This window comes from Cnephaeus nilssonii, assembly GCF_951640355.1.
Source record: "Cnephaeus nilssonii genome assembly, chromosome: X".
Taxonomy (NCBI): domain Eukaryota; kingdom Metazoa; phylum Chordata; class Mammalia; order Chiroptera; family Vespertilionidae; genus Cnephaeus; species Cnephaeus nilssonii.
The window spans coordinates 50,330,242-50,350,212 of NC_137071.1; the positions used below are offsets into that span (position 1 = coordinate 50,330,242).

General features: G+C 40.8%; 1 pseudogene across 1 annotated transcript; it reads left to right on the forward strand.

The window, feature by feature from the left end:
* The first annotated feature begins 204 nt into the window (after positions 1-204).
* Positions 205-558, forward strand: LOC307095868 (large ribosomal subunit protein eL34-like; annotated as a pseudogene). Its single transcript has one exon. The product of its transcript is annotated as a large ribosomal subunit protein eL34-like (transcript).
* The last annotated feature ends 19,413 nt before the right edge of the window (positions 559-19,971 follow it).

Genomic DNA, 19,971 nt, shown 5'->3' on the forward strand with positions numbered 1-19,971 from the left:
AGGGCACATGCCTGGGTTGCGGGCTCTATTCCCAGTAGGAGATGTGCAGGAGGCAGCTGATCAATGATTCTCTCTCATCATTGATGTTTCTATCTCTCTCTCCCTCTCTAAAATCAATAAAAATATATATTAAAAACATATGTATAGGAACTCGCAAGTGCTTTCCTTTTCCTCTTCCGGGGACGGTGACTTCAGGTATTCATCATGGTCCAGCATTTGACATACCGTTGGAGGCTGTCCTACAATACAGTCCCTAACAAAACTAGACTGTCCCGAACCCCTGGTAATAGAATTGTTTACCTTTATACCAAGAAGGTTGGGAAAGCACCAAAATCTGCATATGGTGTGTGCCCAGGCCGACTTCTCGGAGTTCGTGCTGTGAGACCTAAAGTTCTAATGAGATCGTCTAAAACGAAGAAAACACGTCAGCAGGGCCTATGGTGGATCCGTGTGTGCTAAATGTGTCCGTGACAGAATCAGTGTGCTTTCCTTATTGAGGAGTGGAAAATCGTTGTGAAAGTGTTGAAGGCACAAGCACAGAGTCAGAAAGCTAAATAAATTTTAAAATGAAGCTTTTTTGAATAAAAACAAAAGTCTCATTCTGTTAAAAAATATATAACATAAAATTTACCAGTTTGACAATTTTTAAATGTTCAACTAAGTGACATTAAGTACATTCACAATTCTGTGTAACATCAGCACTATTTATTTCCAGTACTTTTTAATCTTTCCAAACAGAAACCTATTAGACAATAGCTCATCATTTCCCCTCTGCCCCCAGCCCTTGGTAACCTCTATTCTATTTTCTGTCTCTATGAGAATTTGCCTATTCTATTCTGTATAAGTGGAACCAGACAATATTTGTCCTTTTTTATCTAGCTTATTTCACTTTAATATAATGTTTTCAAGGTTCATCCATGTTGTAGCACATTTCAGATTCTTACTCCTTTTTAAGTTGGAATAACATTCTATTGTGTAAATACACCACAGTTTATCCATTCCCCTGTTGAAAAACAATTGAGTGTTTCCACCTTCTAGCTATTTTGAATACTGCTGCAGTGAACACTAGTGCATGATCTGAATCCCTTCTTTCATTTCTTTTTTAAAAAATGTATATAGTAGTATATATCTTATTGATTTTAGAGAGAGGAAGGGAGAGGGAAAGAGAGAGATAGAAACATCAGTGATGAGAGAGAATCATTGATTGGCTGCCTCCTGCACGCCCCCTACTGGGGATCGAGCCTGCAACCCAGGCATGTGCCCTTGACTGGAATTGAACCCGGGACCCTTCAGTCCCAAGGCTAAACCAGTTAGGGTCCTTCTTTCATTTCTTTTGTACCTAGAAGTGGAATTGCTGGATCATATGGCAATTCTATGCTTAGCTTTTTGAGGAACTGCTAAATTGTTTTCCACAGTCGGCTACACCATTTATACTCTGACCGGCAATGTTCCAAAATTCTCCACCTCTTTAGCAACAATTGTTATGTTTCGTTGAAAAAAATAACAGCCATCTTGATGGATGAGAAGTGGTATCTCACTGTGGTTTTCATTTGCCGTTCCCTACTGCTTAGTGATGTAGAGCCTCTTTTCGTGTGCTTATTGGCCATTTGTATGTTTTCTTTGGAGAAATATCTATTCAAGTCCTTTGCCTATTTTTGAATTGGATTGTTTTTTGTGTTGTTTGGTGTTGAAGGAGTTTTTAAAAAATATATTCTGGATACTATCCCCTATCATATCTATGATTTGCAAATATCGCCTACTATTTTGTGGATTCTTTTCACGGTCTTGAGTCATTTGGTGCACAAATGTTTTTAATTGTGATGAAGTGCAATTTACTATTTTTTTCCTGTTGTTGACTGTGTTTTTAATAATGACCATTCTAATAGATGGTAGTAGTATATCACTGTGGTTTAATTTTGCATTTCCCTGATAACTAATGATGCTCAACATCTTTTTAATGTGCCTTTTTGCTATGTATATATCTTCTTTGGTGAAATATCTGGTCAAATGTTTTGCCCATTTTTTAAAATTGGGCTGTTTATTTTCTTATTATTGCATTTAAGAGTTCTTTATATATTCTGGATGCAATTCCTTTATTAGATATGCGATTTGCAAATATTTTTCTCCAAGTCTGTGGTTTGTCTTTTAAGTTTTTAACAGCATATATATTTCAGAAAGCAGTACTTAATTATGATGTAATCCAATTTATCACATTTTTCTTGTATGTATTGTGCTTTTGGTATTGTATTTAAAAAATTATTGCCTAACCTAAGGTCACAAAGATTTTCTCCTATGAGTTCCTCTAGAAATTTAATAGTTTTAGGTTTTACATTACCTAATGATCCATTTTGTGTTCACTTTTGTAGATGAGGCAAGATATGGATAGAGGTTCAATTTATTGCTTATGGATATCCAGTTGTTTCAGAACCATTTGTTGAAAAGATAATTCCCTTTGGCCACTTTTGGCTACTTCCTCATTAAACTTAAAAATAACTTTTTAGTCACATAAGTTATAGATGCATACACTCTCCTTGTAAAATATAAAATCATTTTGACCATTTTTACACCCAATCATGCTTCCCCCCTATACTCCTCACCAGGTAACAACTCTAACAATATCAATTTGAGGTGTATCCTTCCAGATCTTTTTCTAGGTATCCTATATAATGAAAGGCTAATATGCAAATTGACTGAATGGTCGGTTGTTACGACGCACACTGACCACCAAGGGCAGACTTTCAACGCAGGAGCTGCCCCCTGGTGGTCAGTGCGCTCTCACAGGTGGAGTGCCGCTGTGGTGGCAGGAGCCTCTCCCACCTCCAGGGTAGCACTACGGATGCCTGACTGCTGGCTTTGGACATCCCCTGAGGGCTCCTGGACTGCGAGAGGGTGCAGGCCGGGCTGAGGGACCCCCCCCCCCCCCCGCTGAGTGCACGAATTTCGTGCACCGGGCCTCTAGTGGAAACATATAATATAATGCTTTGCTGTGTTTATAAGACCATCCTTTATGTAACATTATGAATCTGGGTTTTTAGTACATAACAACATCTCTCAGAGATCTTTCCATGTCAGAACAGAGAGATCTACCTCATTTTCTTTAGTTGTTTCTTAGTATTCCATGGTACACTACAACTTTCTTTGTTTTACCGTCAGCTTATTGATGAATATTTAGTTAGTTTCTGTTTTTTTCTATTGCTATAAACAATGCTAGAGATGAGTATCCATGAACCTCTTTTGGTGCAAAGTGTTTCCCTAGGTAGATATTGAGAAGTGGAATTTATGCATAAAATGTAAAACATTTATTATATGCTAAGTGCTATTCTAAATGCTTTACATATATGGATTCACTTCATGCACACGACAACTCCATGATTTTATCATTGTTTTGCAGATGAGGAAATCAAGGTACAGAGAAGTTGAACAACTTACCAAATGCCTCACAGTTAGTCAATAGCTGGGCCATGATTTGAATTTAGATAGTTTGGTGACAAAGTTCAGTTTGCTGGGTCATAGAGTATGGGCACTTTTTTTTTATTGTTGAAAGTATTACAGATGTTTCCCTCCCCCCCCCACCCCATTTGCTCCCTCCACCTCACTCCCACCCCACCCAGGCCTTCACCTCAATTTTGTCGGTGTCCATGGGTTATGCATATATGCACATAAATTGTTTGGTTAATCTCTTCTCTCTGCAACCCCTTTTCTCTGAGATTTGTCAGTCTGTTCCATGTTTCCATGTCTCCTGATTGGTTTTCTTCCTCAGTTTATTTTTTTATTAGATTCCACATATAAGTGAAATCATGTGATACTTGTCTTTCTCTGACTGGCTTATTTAGGTTAGCATGATACTCTCCAGGTCCCTCCATGCTGTCTCAAAGGGTAAGAGATCCTTATTTTTTACAGCTGCATAGTATCCCACCATGTAAATGTACCACAGCTATTTTATCCACTCATCTACTGATGGGCACTTGTACTGTTTCCAGATCTTAGTTATTGTAAATTGTGCTGCTATGAACATAGGGGTGCATACATTCTTTCTGATTGGTATTTCAGGCTCCTTAGGATATATCCCTAGAAGTGGAATCACTGGGTCAAATGGCACTATGGAAAACAGTATGGGGTTTCCTGAAAACATTAAAAATGATATGGGCACTTTTAATTTTAAAAGATTTGCTAAATTGGCCTCTGAAGAGGCTATATGAATTGCACTCCCGTTGACAGTGAATGAGACAAAAAACCCCACACAAAACAATACAAAAGATCAATGAAACCAAGAGCTGGTTCTTTGAAAAGATAAACAAGATTGATGAACCTCTAGTCAGGCTCACCAAGAAGCAAAGAGAGAGGACCCAAATAAATAAAATCAGAAATGAAAGAAGCGAAATAACAACAGACCCCACAGAAATACAAAGAATTGTTAAAAAATACTATGAACAACTGTATTCCAACAAACTAGACAACCTGGAGGAAATGGACATGTTTCTAGAAAAATACAACCTTCCAAAACTCAATCAGGAAGATTCTAAAAATCTCAATAGGCTGATAACTATGGAAGAAATCGAAGCAGTCATCAAAAAGCTTCCAGCAAACAAAAGCCCGGGGCCAGCTGGCTTCACAGGGGAGTTTTACCAAACATTTAAGGAAGAACTAAAACCTATCCTCCTAAGACTATTCTAAAAAATTCAAGAGGAAGGAACACTTCCAAGCTCATTCTATGAAGCCAGCATTACCCTAATACCAAAACCAGGTAAAGACAACACAATGAAAAAGAATTACAGGCCAATATCCCTCATGAACATAGATGCCAAAATCCTCAACAAAATACTAGCAAATCGGATCCAGCATTACATCAGAAAGATCATAGACCATGACCAAGTAGGATTTATCCCAGGGATGCAAAGATGGTACAATATCCACAAATCAATAAACATGATACATCACATAAACAAATTGAGAGATAAAAATCACATACTCATATCAATCGATGCAGAAAAAGCATTTGACAAAATCCAACACCTTTCTTGATAAAAACCCTCAGCAAAATGGGAATAGAGGGATCATGCCTAAACATAATAAAAGCCTTATATGACAAACCTATAGCCAACATCATACTCAATGTGCAAAGGCTAAAACCATTTAACCTAAGAACAGGAACGATACAGGGATGCCCACTTTCACCACTCCTGTTTGACATAGTTCTGGAAGTGCTAGCCATAGCAATTAGACAAGAAGAAGAAATAAAAGATATCCAAATTGGAAAAGAAGATGTAAAATTCATTATTCACAGATGACATGATACTGTACATACTAGTAGAAAACCCTAAAGACTCCATCAAAAAATTATTAGACTTAATAAATGAATTTGGCAATGTAGCAGGATACAAAATCAACGCCAAGAAATCTATGGCATTTCTATACACCAATAGTGAACTTACAGAAAGAGAGACTAAAAAAACAATCCCATTTACCATCACACCAAAAAAATTAAGATACCTAGGAATAAACTTAACTAAGGAGGTAAAAGACCTATACTCGGAAAACTACAGGACACTGAAAAAACAGATAGAGGAAGACATAAACAGATGGAAGGACATACTGTGCTCATGGATTGATAGAATCAACATCATTAAAATGTCCATACTACCCAAAGCAATCTATAGATTCAATGCACTCCCCATTAAAATACCCAGCATAGTAGTTCGCGCTGAAGGCCTGTTGCCTAGGCTACAGACGGAGGACTTGGTTCCTCATTTGCACCTAGGGGAAAGTCCCCGGACCCTGGGCAGAGAGTCCCGCGTGCGCAAGCATGTAGACCTCCCTGGATTCTCATTGTCAATCCGCCTGGAAGCGAAAATACCTGGCATATTTCACAGACCTAGAAAGAACTCTCCAAAAATTCATCTGGAATAAAAAAAGACCCCAAATAGCTGCAGCAATCCTGAGAAAAAAGAATAAAGTAGGAGGGATCTCAATACCAGATATCCAGCTGTATTACAAAGCCACTGTTCTCAAAACAGCCTGGTACTGGAACAAGAACAGACATATAGATCAATGGAATAAAATAGAGAACCCAGATATCGACCCAAACCACTATGCTCAATTAATATTTGACAAAGGAGGTATGAACATACAATGGAGTCAAGACAGTTTCTTCAAAAAATGTTGTTGGGAAAATTGGACAGATACATGCAAAAAAAAAGAAACTAGACAACCAACTTACACCATACACAAAAATAAAGTCAAAATGGATAAAGGATTTAAACTAAGACGGGAAACCATAAAAATCTTAGAAAAATCCATAGGCAGCAAAATATCAGACATATGCCGAAGGAATTTCTTTACGGATACCGCTCCTAGGGCAATGGAAACTAAAGAAAAAATAAACAAATGGGACTACATCAAAATAAAAAGCTTTTGTACAGCAAAAGAAACCATCAAAAAACAACAAGAAAGCCCACTGCATGGGAGAACATATTTGCCAATGTTATCACCAATAAGGGTTTAATCTCCAACATTTACAGGGAACTCATACAACTTAATAAAAGGAAGATAAACAACCCAATCAAAACATGAGCAACGGCCTAAATAGATATTTTTTGAAAGAAGACAGAAGGAAGGCCAAGAGACATGTGAAAACATGCTCAGAGTCACTAATCATCTGAGAGATGCAAATCAAAACGACAATGTGGTACCATCTCACACCTGTCAGAATGGCTATCATCAACAAATCAACAAATGACAAGTGCTGGTGAGGATGCAGAGAAAAAGGAACCCTCGTGCACTGCTGGTGGGAATGCAGACTGGTGCAGCCACTGTGGAGAACAGTATGGAGTTTCCTCAAAAAACTAAAAATGGAACTCCTATTTGACCCAGTAATCCCACTCCTAGGAATATATCCTAAGAAACTGGGAACACCAATAAGAAAGGGTATATGCACCTCTATGTTCATAGTGGCACAATTTACCATAGCTAAGATTTGAAAACAGCCTAGGTGCCCGTCAGCATATGACTGGATCAGAAAACTATTCCATCTACACAATGGAATACTATGCTGCCATAAAAAAGAAGGAATTCTTACCATTTGCAGCAACCTAGATGGAACTGGAGAGCATTATGCTAAGCGAAATACGCCAGTAAATGAAAGAAAAATACCACAGGATCTCACTCATGTGTGGATAATAAAGAACATTATAAACTGACTAGAAGCCTGGTGCACGAAATTCGTGCACGGCAGGGGGTTGTCCCTCAGCCCAGCCTGTACCCTCTCCAATATGGGACTCCTGGTGGGATCGGGCCTAAACGGGCAGTCGGACATCCCTCTCACAATCCAGGACTGCTGACTCCCAACTGCTTGCCTGCCTGCCTTCCTGATTGCCCCTAACCGCTTCTGCCTGCTAGCCTGATCACCCCCTAACCACTCTGCTGCCAGCCTGGTTGATGCTTAACTGCTCCCCTGCCAGCCTGTTTGCCCCCAACTTCCCTCCTCTGCCAGCCTGGTCACCCCTAACTGCCCTCTCCTGCAGGGTTGATCACCTCCAACTGCCCTCCCTTGCAGGCCTGGTCCCTCACAACTGCCCTCCCTTGCAGGCTGGGTGCCTCCCAACTGCCCTCTCCTGCTGGCCATCTTGTGGTGGCCATCTTGTGTCCACATGGGGGCAGGATCTTTGACCACATGGGGGCAGCTATATTGTGTGTTACAGTGATGATCAATCTGCATATTACTCTTTTATTAGATAGGATAGAGGCCTGGTGCACGGGTGGGGGCCAGCAGGTTTGCCCTGAAGGGTGTCACAGATAAGGGTGGGGGTTCCCTTGGGGTGTGGGGTGGCCTGAGCGAGGGGCCTGTGGTGGTTTGCAGGCCGGCCCCCTGGCAACCCAAGCAGAGGCCCTGGTATCTGGAATTTATTTTCCTTCTACAATTGAAACTTTGTAGCCTGGAGCGGAGCCAAGCCTGGGGCTCCGGCAGCCATTTCTGTGGCAGTTAATTCACCTTCTACAATTGAAACTTTGTTGCCTTAAGCGGGTGAGCCCGGCCAGGGTGTGCGGAAAGCTTTGCTTCCCCTGTTGCCACCGGCAACCCTGGCCTGCTCTCTCAAGCTCCATTCTGCCGCCATTTGTTTGAATTTGTTTACTTTCTATAATTGAAACTTTGTAGCTTGAGTGGAGGCTTAGGCCTGCAACGGCTATGGAAAGCTTGGCTTCCTCTGTTACCTAGGAAACCTTGCTCTCTGTGGCTGTAGCCATCTTGGATTGGGGTTAATTTGCATACTCACCCTGATTGGCTGGTGGGTGTGGCTTGGCTGGTGGGTGTGGCTTATGTAGCAGAGTGATGGTTAATTTGCATATTACCATTTTATTAGAGAGGATGAACAAAAAGATAGATACAGAGGCAGTAAAGCAGGCATCTTCAAACTACGGCCCGCAGGCCACATGCGGGTGTTTTTGCCGTTTTGTTTTTTTACTTAAAATAAGATATGTGTAGTGTGCATAGGAATTTGTTCATAGTTTTTTTTTAAACTATAGTCCGGCCCTCCAACGGTCTGAGGGACAGTGAACTGGCCCCCTGTTTAAAAAGTTTGAGGACCCCTGCAGTAAAGCATCAAACAGACTGTCAATTTACAGCAGGAAAGTTAGAGAGAGGTGGGGGAGATAAGAGATCAACCACGCAAGACACTGGGGGTGAGGGCATGTATGGGAGTCGGGGGGGGGGGAGAGGCAATGGGAAGATATGTACACATGTAATACCTTAATAAAAAATGTAAAAAATATAATAAAAATGGTAAAGTCAAGTGAAAAAAAAACAACAAAAAACCTAAAAATGGAACTCCCATTTGACCCAGTGATCCCACTTCTAGGTATATATCCCAAGAAACTAGAAATACCAATCAGAAAGGATATATGCAACCTCTGTGTTCATAGTGGCACAATTTACCATAGCTAAGATTTGGAAACAGCCTAAGTGCCCATCAGCAGATGAGTGAATTAAAAAAAATGTGGTACATCTACAGAATAGAATACGGCTATGGTAAAAAAGAAGGAATTCTTACCATTTGCAACAGCATGGATGGAATTGGAGAGCATTATGCTAAGCGAAATAAGCCAGTCAGAGAAAGATAAATATCACATTATCTCACTCATTTGTGGAATATAATGAACAACATAAACTGATGAACAAAAACAGATCCAGAGACAGAGCAGCATCGATCAGACTGTCAAACTTCAGAGGGAAGGTAGGGGAGGGTGGGGGTAAGGAGGAGAGATCAACCAAAGGACTTGTATCCATGCACATAAGCCTAAACAATGGACACAGACACCAGGGGAGTGAGGGCATGAGTGGGGGTGTGGGGGCGGCAATGGGGGGGATAAGGACACATATGTAATACCTTAATCAATAAAGAAAAAAAAACAACAGTGAATGAGAGTACTCATTTCCCTGCACTCTTACTGACACTTAAACCTTTAAAAACATCATTTTTCTGATTATTAATAACAATGTGTAACTATATATATATATATATATATATATATATATATATATATATATATAATATACACACATACATGTATATTAAACTAAGTTTATTGGTATGACCTTGGTCGGTAACATTATATAAGTTTCAAGTGTACAGTTCTACAATACACCATTGGTATATTGCATTGTGCTCACCAACCAAAGTTTGGTCTCCTCCATCATCTTTTTTTTCTTTTTTACCTCATCTTGTTTTACTTTTCCTCACAGTGCAACGATGAGAGAGAATCATTGATAGACTGCCTCCTGCACACCCCACACTGGGGATCGCGCCTGCAACCCGGTGCCCTGATCCGGAATCTAACCTGACCTCCTGGTTCATAGGTCGACGCTCAACCACTGAGTAACACTGGCTGGGCTAGATGTGTAGTTTTAATTTACATTTCCATAATGTCTAATGATTTGGACCATCTTTTCATGTGTCTATTTTCCCTCTGTGCCTATTTTCCTTCACTGAAATGTCTGTGCATGTCTTTTGCCCATTTTCTAATTGGATTGTCTTTTACTGTTGAGTTTGGAAAATTCTTTACATAAGTTAGTTTTGAGAATGCTTTATGTATTCTAGATACTAGTCCTTTGCCAGATATGTAGTTTGGAAGCATTTTCTTTCAGTCTATAACTTGTCTTTTCATCCTCTTCATATAGGTTTTCATAGAGTAAAGTTTTAAATTTTGGCAAGATTGACTTTATCAATTTTTTTCTTTTATGGATCTGGTGTTCAAGTCTAAGAATTCTTTGCCTAGCCCTAAGATTTGAGGATTTTCTTCTATTTTTTCTTAAAGTTTTGTGATTTGTTTTATAGTTAAATCAGTTATTATTTTGAGTTAATTTTTATATATGATGTAAGGTTTAGATCAAAGTTCTTTTTTTTTTTTTTTTTTTTGGTATGGATGTCTAATTGCTCCAGCGGCATTCTTTGAGAAGGCTATCCCTCCAGCTTTAAATTTCTTTTTCACCTTGTCAAAATCATTTGGTTGCATTTGTGTGAGTCTATTTGTAGGCTCTCTGTTCTGTTCCATTGATCTGTGTCGCTCCTTCCAGCAGTATCACACCGTCTCAATTACTGTAGCTAAATAGTAAGAATTCTACCTACTTTATTCTTAAAGTAGAGCCATTAGAGTCATTCTACCTACTTTATTCTTCTTTAACAAAATTGTTCTAGCCACTCTATTCTTTTGCCTTTCCAAATACATTTTGGAATAAGCATGACTATGTTTACAAAAAACCTTGCTGAGATTTTTATAGAAATTGCATTAAATTTATAGATCGAAGCCGTGACCCTTTGGTATGTGGGCTGATGCTTCAACCACTGAGTCACACTGGACAGGGCTTTTTATTTTTTAAAAAATCATGATTTGGCATTGAATTTTTCCAAATGCTGTATCTGCATTAACTGATATGATTATATGTGTTTTCTTCTTTAGTTTGGTGATACGGTAAATTATATTGATTGAGTTTTGAATGCTGAATCAACCCTGCATATCTGGAATAAATCCTACTTGGTCATAGTCTATTATCCTTTTAATATATTATTGGATTACATTTTCTAATTTTTAAAGTTATCTTTTTAAAAATTGATTTCAGAGAGAGGAAGGGAGAGGGAGAGATAGAAACATCAACGATGAGAGAGAATCATAGATCAGCTACTGGGGATCAAGCCCGAAACCTGGGCATGTATCCTGACCAGGAATCGAACCATGACCTCCTGGTTCATAGGTTGATGCTCAGCCACTGAACCACACTGGCCGGGCATATTTGCTAAATTTTTGTTTAGAATATTTGAATCTAAGTTCAGAAAACATATTGATCTGTAGTTTTATTCTTTTGTGTGTTGTCTTTATCTGGTTTTGGAATCCGGGTAATACTTGGGAGAAGTTTCCTCCTCTTATTTTCTGGAAGAAATTTTGTAAAATTGGTGTTCTTTGAATATTTTTAAAATTCTCCAGTGATAAAAAATCTGGACTTGGAGATTTCTTTTCTGGGAGCTCTTTAAATATAAAAATGCAATTTCTTTAATGGTTGTAGGGCCATTCAGAATATCTATTTAATCTTGGTAGAGTTTTGGTAGCTTGTAGGTTTTGAGAAGTTGGTCCATTTCTTCCACACTGAATATATAAACCTGAAGTTATTTGTAGTATTCTCTTATTAGCTCTTTAAAGTAGTGATATCCTTTGTTTAATTATTGATATTGGTAATTTGTGTTTTTTCTCTTTTTATTTGTGTCAGTCTTGCTAGAAGTTTGTCAATTTTATTGTCTTTTTCCCCCTGAAGAATCCACTTTTTGTTTAATCGATTTTCTCCAGTTTTTCTGTCTTCAATTTTATTGATTTGATCGCCATTATTTTCCATCTTTCTACTTGATTTGGGTTTATTTTGCTCCTTAAAAAATTGTTTTTGGTTAATCCTCACCTGAGGATATTTTTCCATTGATTTTTAGAGAAAGTGGAAGGGAGAGGTAGAGACAGAGAGAGAGAGAGAAACATCAATGTGAGACTGACACATCGATTGATTGCCTCCCGCACGGGCCCCAGACCAGAACCGTGGGCCGACACTCTATCCACTGAGCCAAACTGGCTAGGGCTATTTAAAAAAAATATATATTTTTTATTGATTTCAGAGAGGAAGGGAGAGGGAAAGAGAGATAGAAACTACAAAGATGAGAGAGAATCATTAATAGGCTGCCTCCTGCACGCCCCCCACTGGGGATCGAGCTTGCAACCCTAGCATGTGCCCTTGACCAGAATTGAACCGGGAAACTTCAGTCCATAGGCCAATGCTCTATCCACTCATCCAAACTGGCTAGGGCCAGCTAGGCTATTTTGCTCTTCTTTTATTGGCTCTTGAAGTAGGTATTTAGACTGTTGGTTTGAGACCTTTCCTCTTTTTCTTTTTTCTCCTCTCTAATAAATACATTAACATTTATTTTATTAGAAAGCTACTGTTTTAATGTCTTTACCAACAGATATAATGAGCTCTGTTGGAAAAATATCTGTGGTTTCTTATTCTCTTTCCAAGAGGGTTTAAAGCCATAAGCTTTGGCATCCAAATAACCTTAAGTCAACACTTGATTTAGAGTGCTACCTGTGGAAAGTCACTTAGCCTTACTCAGCCTCAGTATTCTAGCTGCAAAATGGGGGTGCCAGTGCTTATCTAACTGGGGAAGTTGCCTGGATGATTTCAACTATTGGTCTTGGTACCAACTGTCCTTTCTGCAATGTTCACAGACAGCCTATGATCAATAAAAGGTGGCTATTGTTAATCCTGTTGCTGGTTGTGTGGTTTACATTCAGATGGGTTTCATGTCCTTTCTCTGCTCTGTTCTATGGTCAGTGGGGCTTCCCCTGTGTGGCTGAATTTCCTAGGCTTCCAAGGCAGTTGGCTTCCTATTGGGTTGGCCAAAGGCAAGCACTGGCAGGATATCTTCAGGTAGCAAGGAGGAAGGAGACACAGGGCATTTCCTCCTTCCTCTCCATACAGGTGGCTTTTGGGGCACGGGCTGTGTATCCTCTGTGGCCCCAGCTTTTCCCAGACAGATCCATCATGGTTCTAGCTCTTCTGAGTTCCCCTGAGCTCTGGTAACACCACCTCTTCTTTTTACTTCTTTGGCCAAGAGTTGGCAGCAGCTTCCTTCCATATTTAATCTCTGGGTTATCTCAGTATCCTATGTTTAGTCTCAGCATAGCTCTCATCCAGGTAGATAGTTTCCTCTATTACATTCCTTCTGTTTTAAATACTTGCAAGTCATTTCTGTCTTCTTGCTTAGACACAGACTGATACAATCATCATCCCTGAGATTTTTGTGGGCCTTTTTTTTTTTTTAAAATGTGGATCTGATTTCTGACTGCTAATGTATCGTGAATTCACTGTGTGGTCTTGGCCAAAGCAACAAATAGCACTTGTGTTCTCAGCTGTAAAACAAAGGTGTTCAGAGTGGTGATCACTAAGGGTCGCTATTGTGCTAGAAGCCTCTTTCCACAGCCTGGACTAATTTTTATCATTAGTATTAGTAACATGTGTCTGCAGTCCCTTCACCACTGGCTTCTGATTGTGTGGTTTCTCTAGGCTGCTGAATCAATTATGAAATAAGTTGGGCTGGATCCAGACTGTGGAGAATGAGTAAAGTGGCTAAGCAAGGTGCAGGCAACCTCTTTGGGGAGAACCAAACAGCCAGAGCATCCTCAGACCACGTACACCAGGCCTGCCCCATCCTGCAGCCGTGCATCCCATGCTTGGAGGAGGTGCTGGCTCTTTCACTCAGCCACCATAGGGCACTTAGCCAGCGGTTCTGCTGGCTTCACGAACATCACAAGTTGAAAAGCCTAGATATGGAGGCACTCCCCATTCCAAGTTAATTAACATTTCAGCCTCCAGCTGATGCTACTGTGACTATGGGAGGAGGGGGTGGGGAGCCCCAATTTTCTTTTTTGTCTTTTCTCTGAGCTTTTCTTTCTCTTCATGTAGAAACATGCCCTTGGGACTCTAGTGGAAGGAGCACTGGTTCTGACTTAGTTTTCACAGGCCATTATAACAACTAGTGACCACCTGTAACCATAACAACAACAGCAATAACAACAACAATAGCCTTCGCTTTCTTTGTTCCAGGTACCTGGTCAGGTACATTCCAATTTAGCACCTCATTTGATCCTCACTAAAACCTAAAAGCTAAATCCCATGTTCCACATTTTCAGCAGAGATTGGCCTTAGGAGTAGTTATGTTATTGCTCAAATGCCTGTCACCTTATCAAAGAGAACTTGCTTGACCACCCTGACTAAAATTTATCTTGTTCTTCTGCCCCTTTCATTCTGCTGTTGAGCCCATTCATTGCGGTTTTATCTCAATTACTGTATTATTCAGTTCTAAAATTTCTATTTAGTTCTGCTTTAGAGCTTCTACTTTGTTGCTGAGTTTCTCTTTTTCCCCCATGAGTTTTCATAATGTTTATAATTGCTCATTGAAGTATTTTTTATGACAACTACTTAAAATCTTTGTCAAACAATTCTAACCTCTCTGTCATTTTCATACTTGCATTGACTATGTTTTCATTCGAGCTGAAATTTTCTCTGTCCTTGGAGTCATGAGTGATTTTAATTGAAAACTGGACGTTTCAGGTATTGTTATCAGACTCTGAATCTTATTTTGACTTTCTTCATCGGTTGGCTGGCAGGGGGAGGGGCTAACCACCTTATCACTGCTGGGTGGGGGCAGAAGTCCAGGGTCCTCAGTGAGTCTCTGTGGATATCCAAGTGGGGGATGGACTTGACTTCTGTTGTTTCCTCCCTGGCTGTGAGGGGCATATGTGCCTTGTTGTTGCTTCCCAAGTGGCCTCCACTGACACCACAGGGTGTGCTTCACTGCTGGACAACGGTGAAAGTCCTGATCCCATTCCCATTGGAAGGGTGAGGAGTGTGGAATTCCAGGCTATCAATGTGGTATCCTCTGACAGCACAGCAGTGGAAGGGACTTCATGCCAGCCTGGCAAGGGTAGAATTATAGAGCCCCCTTCACACTTAGATGAGCATTGGACCATAGCTTTTCCTGTGGAGTCTGGCTAAAGTAGAGCAGTTATTGTCTAACAATTGTCTGTTTTGCTAGGTTGCCCCCTTTATTGTCTAAGACTAGAGAGAGGGTTTTGATGGGGGCTTTGCCCCCCACCCCTTGATATTTCCAGGTTGCTGGTACTTCAGCTCCAAATCTGAGATATCTCTTCCACACAACCTTCCTGTATTCTCTCACCAAAAACTGGTTTTGCCTTCATGTGAAATTCATGGAAGATTTTCTATCTTCTCCTCCAGGGCTGGAGCTAATTTTATATCCACTATTTTTATGAGATTTCCTTAAGGTAAAGACTACATTATATTCAGCCCTACACATACACATTTCTCTTTTTCTAATGTAAGCACTTAGTGCTATAAATTTCCCTCTCTACTTTAACAGCATCTCACAAATCTTGATATGTCATATACTTATTTTCATTTAGTTCAATATACTTAAATTTTTTTCTTTGAAGGGGCAAGATGGCAGGGGAGCAGGTGGAAGTAATACTCACCTCTTCCCAGAACCATATTGAAGTTGTAACTAAATATGAAACAATCAATGTGAATAATCATCTGAAGACTAGCTGAACAGAAAAGTCTTATAACTAAGGCTATACCAAGGAACCTGCATTGAGACTGATAGGAAAGGCAGAGACGCAAAAGGGGCTGGATCCGCAACCTCTGAGATGCCACACCACCACAAAGGTCTGTGGGTCCCAGGTGGGTGATGGATGACCTTCATGTATACTGAGAATTTTGCTGAGTGGCCTCAGACCCAGCACTGGTACTGAGTTTCAACTGTATCAACCTGGTGAACAGCACTCACCCTTACCCAGTGACTCACTGAGAACCTATTTCATGCAACTTATGCACTGCCAGAGGCTCTTCCAGTGACTGAGCCTAACAGAAAGCCAGCAGTTGGAGGTGAATCTTGGGGTGCCTTGGGCCTCCTGCTAACCTGACCCTGGACTCAGAGCTGGTGGAAGCAAGCCTTAGTGTAGAGAGCACCTGGGAAGGCACATGGGCATTCAGCTGACAATAATTAAAGAAATGCCCATGTGCCTTCCCAGGTGCTCTCTACACCTTAGTATGCAGCCTGGCTTCTTTAACATGCACCCTGGCCCAGGAGAGGCAGCCATAAATTGCAAATCATTTGGTAGCTCCAGACAAGTAGTCCAAGGTCGATTACAGGCAGCATATGACACTGACCTGCAGCGGAGTCCTTCCCAAGAGGCCCTGGAACCAACACACCCAGTGGTGGGCTTCAGACCACATCAGAGCAGGACACAATTCACTCCACAAGTGGCGCAGCCAAAGGGAAATCTTGGCAGGTACTAGACCCTGCTGAGTGGAATTCCATGTTGTGTGCTCAACACCCACATAGCAACTTGTATATAGTGCTTGGAGCTGACTCTCAAAGTCAGCTAGCCTGAAGGTCGAACCCATGCATGGAAGAGCCAATGTGAATCAAGACTCAAGTACAAGAGGTGCGCTCACATAACCCAACACAAAGGACATTCCTGGAGCACCTTGTTTGGGTGATCAGGAAGAGTGTTCTACTGAGCTCTACAGGACACCTACTACATAAGGCCATGATACCAAGACTGGAAGGCATAGAAACCTGGTGAACAGCACTCACCCCTACCCAGTGACTCTACCTAATACACAGAAACAAATATAGTGAGGCAGCCAAAATTGGGAGAAAAAGAAACATGCCCCAAATGAAAAAACAAGAAAAATCCCCAGAAAAAAGAACGAAATGAAATGGAGATAAAACAATGGTTATAAGGATGTTCAAGGAACTTAAGGGAAGAATGGATGAACTCAGTGAGAACTTAAGCAAAGAGGTAGTAAGCATAAAAGAGGACATAGAAACCATAAAAAGAACCAGTAAGAAAGGAAGACTACAATCTAGGAAATGCATAATACACTAGAAGGAATCCACAGTAGACTAGATGAAGCAGAAGATGGAATCAGTGATTTGGAAGACAAGGTAGCAGAAAATACCCAATCAGAGGAGCAAAATGAAAAAAATTTAAAAAATGAGGACTCCGGAAACCAAAATGGTGGCATAGGTAAACACCTGAACTTGCTGCCTCGCACAACAACTTCAAAACTACAACTAAAAGACAAAATGGACATCATCCAGAACCACAGGAAGGCTGGATAAGTGGAAATTCTACAACTAGAAGGTAAGAGAAAAGCACACTGAGACTCACAGGAGCTGCGGAAGTAAAGTGCAGAGGTATGGAGGCATGCACGGAGAGGGCTGGCAACTGAGTACGTGGCTGGCTTTTTCAATCCAGAGGGAGACACAAGCTCCCAACTGCTCTGAACTCCAGTTCCGGATGAGACTCTGGGGACCCAGACTCATACAGAGAGAAACTGGACTGTCTGGCAGTGGGCAGAACTTGAGGGTGGCTTTCTCTCAGAGGTGCTTGCAGCGATTACCAAGGGACACTGAGACCCGGGGACCTCGTAGGGCAGGGCTGATGGGAAGCCATTGCTGTTTGTTCTGTCCTGAGACTCCACCCCATCCAAGCTGTGTGCAGAGGCTTTTGCATATGAATGGCCTGGTCCTTTGAAATCTAAACTTACCTAACAAACTGGAGCTGAGTCAGAGAGACCCAGAACATCCAAAAGAAGGCCCAAGGCCCCACAGCTGGGCCTCATCTGGGCACCTCCAAAACCCAAACAAAGAAGAGAAATCTGCAGATCTCTCCATAGCTCCTGCTGGGTGGCCTCAGGCAGAGGCTAAATTAGCATCTCCTTGGAGATCTGAGAGCCAGTGTACCCAGGGGTCAGAGTAGGACCATCCAGATTACAACTCCTCAGATCCATAAGGGACACACTCAGAGGGCAGACTCAGTGAGCACCAAAGCCCCACTGAAGCAAGTCTTGTCTCATAAGGGTGTCTCTAGCACAGAAGTTTTCCCATCATAGACACAGCTGATCCTCACAGCCAATTGGCCTGGAGGTCAATTCCTCCCAGTGATACCAACAACAATCAAGGCTTAACTACAACAAGATTGTGCACACAGCCCACAAAGGGGTGCACAAAGAGTGTCCACCTCAGGTAACTGGGGAGGCTGAGCCACTGGGCCCTATAGGACACCTACCACACAAAGCCACTCTATCAACTCAGGGGAGCAGCCAAAATGTGGAGACAAAGAAACAGGTCACAAATGAAAGAAATGGCGGAAAGCAAATGACTGGATATAGAGTTCAAAACCATGGTTATAAGGATTTTCAAGAATTTTCTAGAAAAGGCTGATATATTTAGTGAGACCCTCGAGGATATGAAAAAGGACCAACTAGAAATTAAGCATAAACTGACTGAAATAAAAAAATTATATACAGAGATCCAACAGCAGACTAGAGGATCACAAGAATCAAGTCAAAGATTTGAAATACAAAGAAGCAAAAAACACCCAACTGGAAAAGCAAAAAGAAAAAAGAATCCAAAAATATGAAGATAGTGTAAGGAGTCTCTGGGACAACTTCAAGCATACCAACATCCGAATTATGGGGTTTGCCAGAAGAGTAGAGAGAGCAAGATACTGAAAACCTGTTTGAAGAAATAATGACAGAAAACTTCCCCCACCTGGTGAAAGAAATAGACTTACAAGACCAGGAAGCACAGAGAACCCCAAACAAAAGGAATCCAAATAGGACCACACCAAGACACATCATAATTAAAATGCCAAGAGCAAAAGACAAAGAGAGAATATTAAAAGCAGCAAGAAAAAAACAGTTAGCTACCTACAAGGGAGCACCCATACAACTGTCAGCTGATTTCTCAACAGAAACTATGCAGGCCAGACAGGAGTGGCAAGAAATATTCAAAGTGATGAATAGCAAGAACCTACAACCAAGATTACTCTCCCCAGCAAAGCTATCATTCAGAATTGAAGGTCAGATAAAGAGCTTCACAGATAAGAAAAAGCTAAAGGAGTTCATCACCGCCAAACCAGTATTATATGAAATGCTGAAAGGTTTTCTTTAAGAAGAGGAAGAAGAAGAAAAAGCTAAAGATAAAAATTATGAACATCAAATACATACCTACCAACAAGTGAATCTAAAAACCAAGTGAATAAAAAATCTGATGAACAGAATAAACTGGTGAATATAATAGAATCAGGGGCATAGAAAGGGAGTGGACTGACAATTCTTGGGGGGAAAGGGGTGGGGGGGTGCGGGAAGAGATGACAAAAATTGTACAACTATGGATGAAGACAGTGCAGGGGGGTTATGGCAGAGGGTGGGGTGGGAACTGGGTGGAGGAGAGCTATGGGGGAAAAAAAGAGGAACAATTGTAATAATCTGAACAATAAAGATTTATTTAAAAAAAATAAAAAATGAGGACTATGAGAAAACACATAACATAACAACATCTGAATCATAAGTGTACCAGAAGGAGAAAAGAGAGAGCAAGGGATTGAAATCTTATTTGAAAAAAATAATGACTTGAAAACTTCGCTAACCTGCTGAAGGAAAAAGACATATAAATTCAGGAAGTGCAGAGTCCCAAACAAGATGAACCCAAAGAGGCCCACACCAACACACATCATAATTAAAATGGCAAAGGTTAAAGACAAAGAGAGAATCTTAAAAGCAGTAAGAGAAAGAGTTACCTACAAGGGAGCTTTCATAAAACTGTCAGCTGATTTTTTTTAAAATTTCTTTATTGATTAAGGTGTCACATATTTGTCCTCATCCCCCCATTCCCATCCCACACCCCTCCCCAAGGATGCCCCAACCTCCTGTTGAACTTAACCATTGGTTAGGCTCATATGCATGCACACAAGACCTTTGGTTGATCTCTCCCCCCTCCCCCCACCCTCCCCTATCCTCCCTCTGAGGCCCGATAGTCCGATCTATGCCTCCTTGTTTCTGGTTCTGTTCTTGTT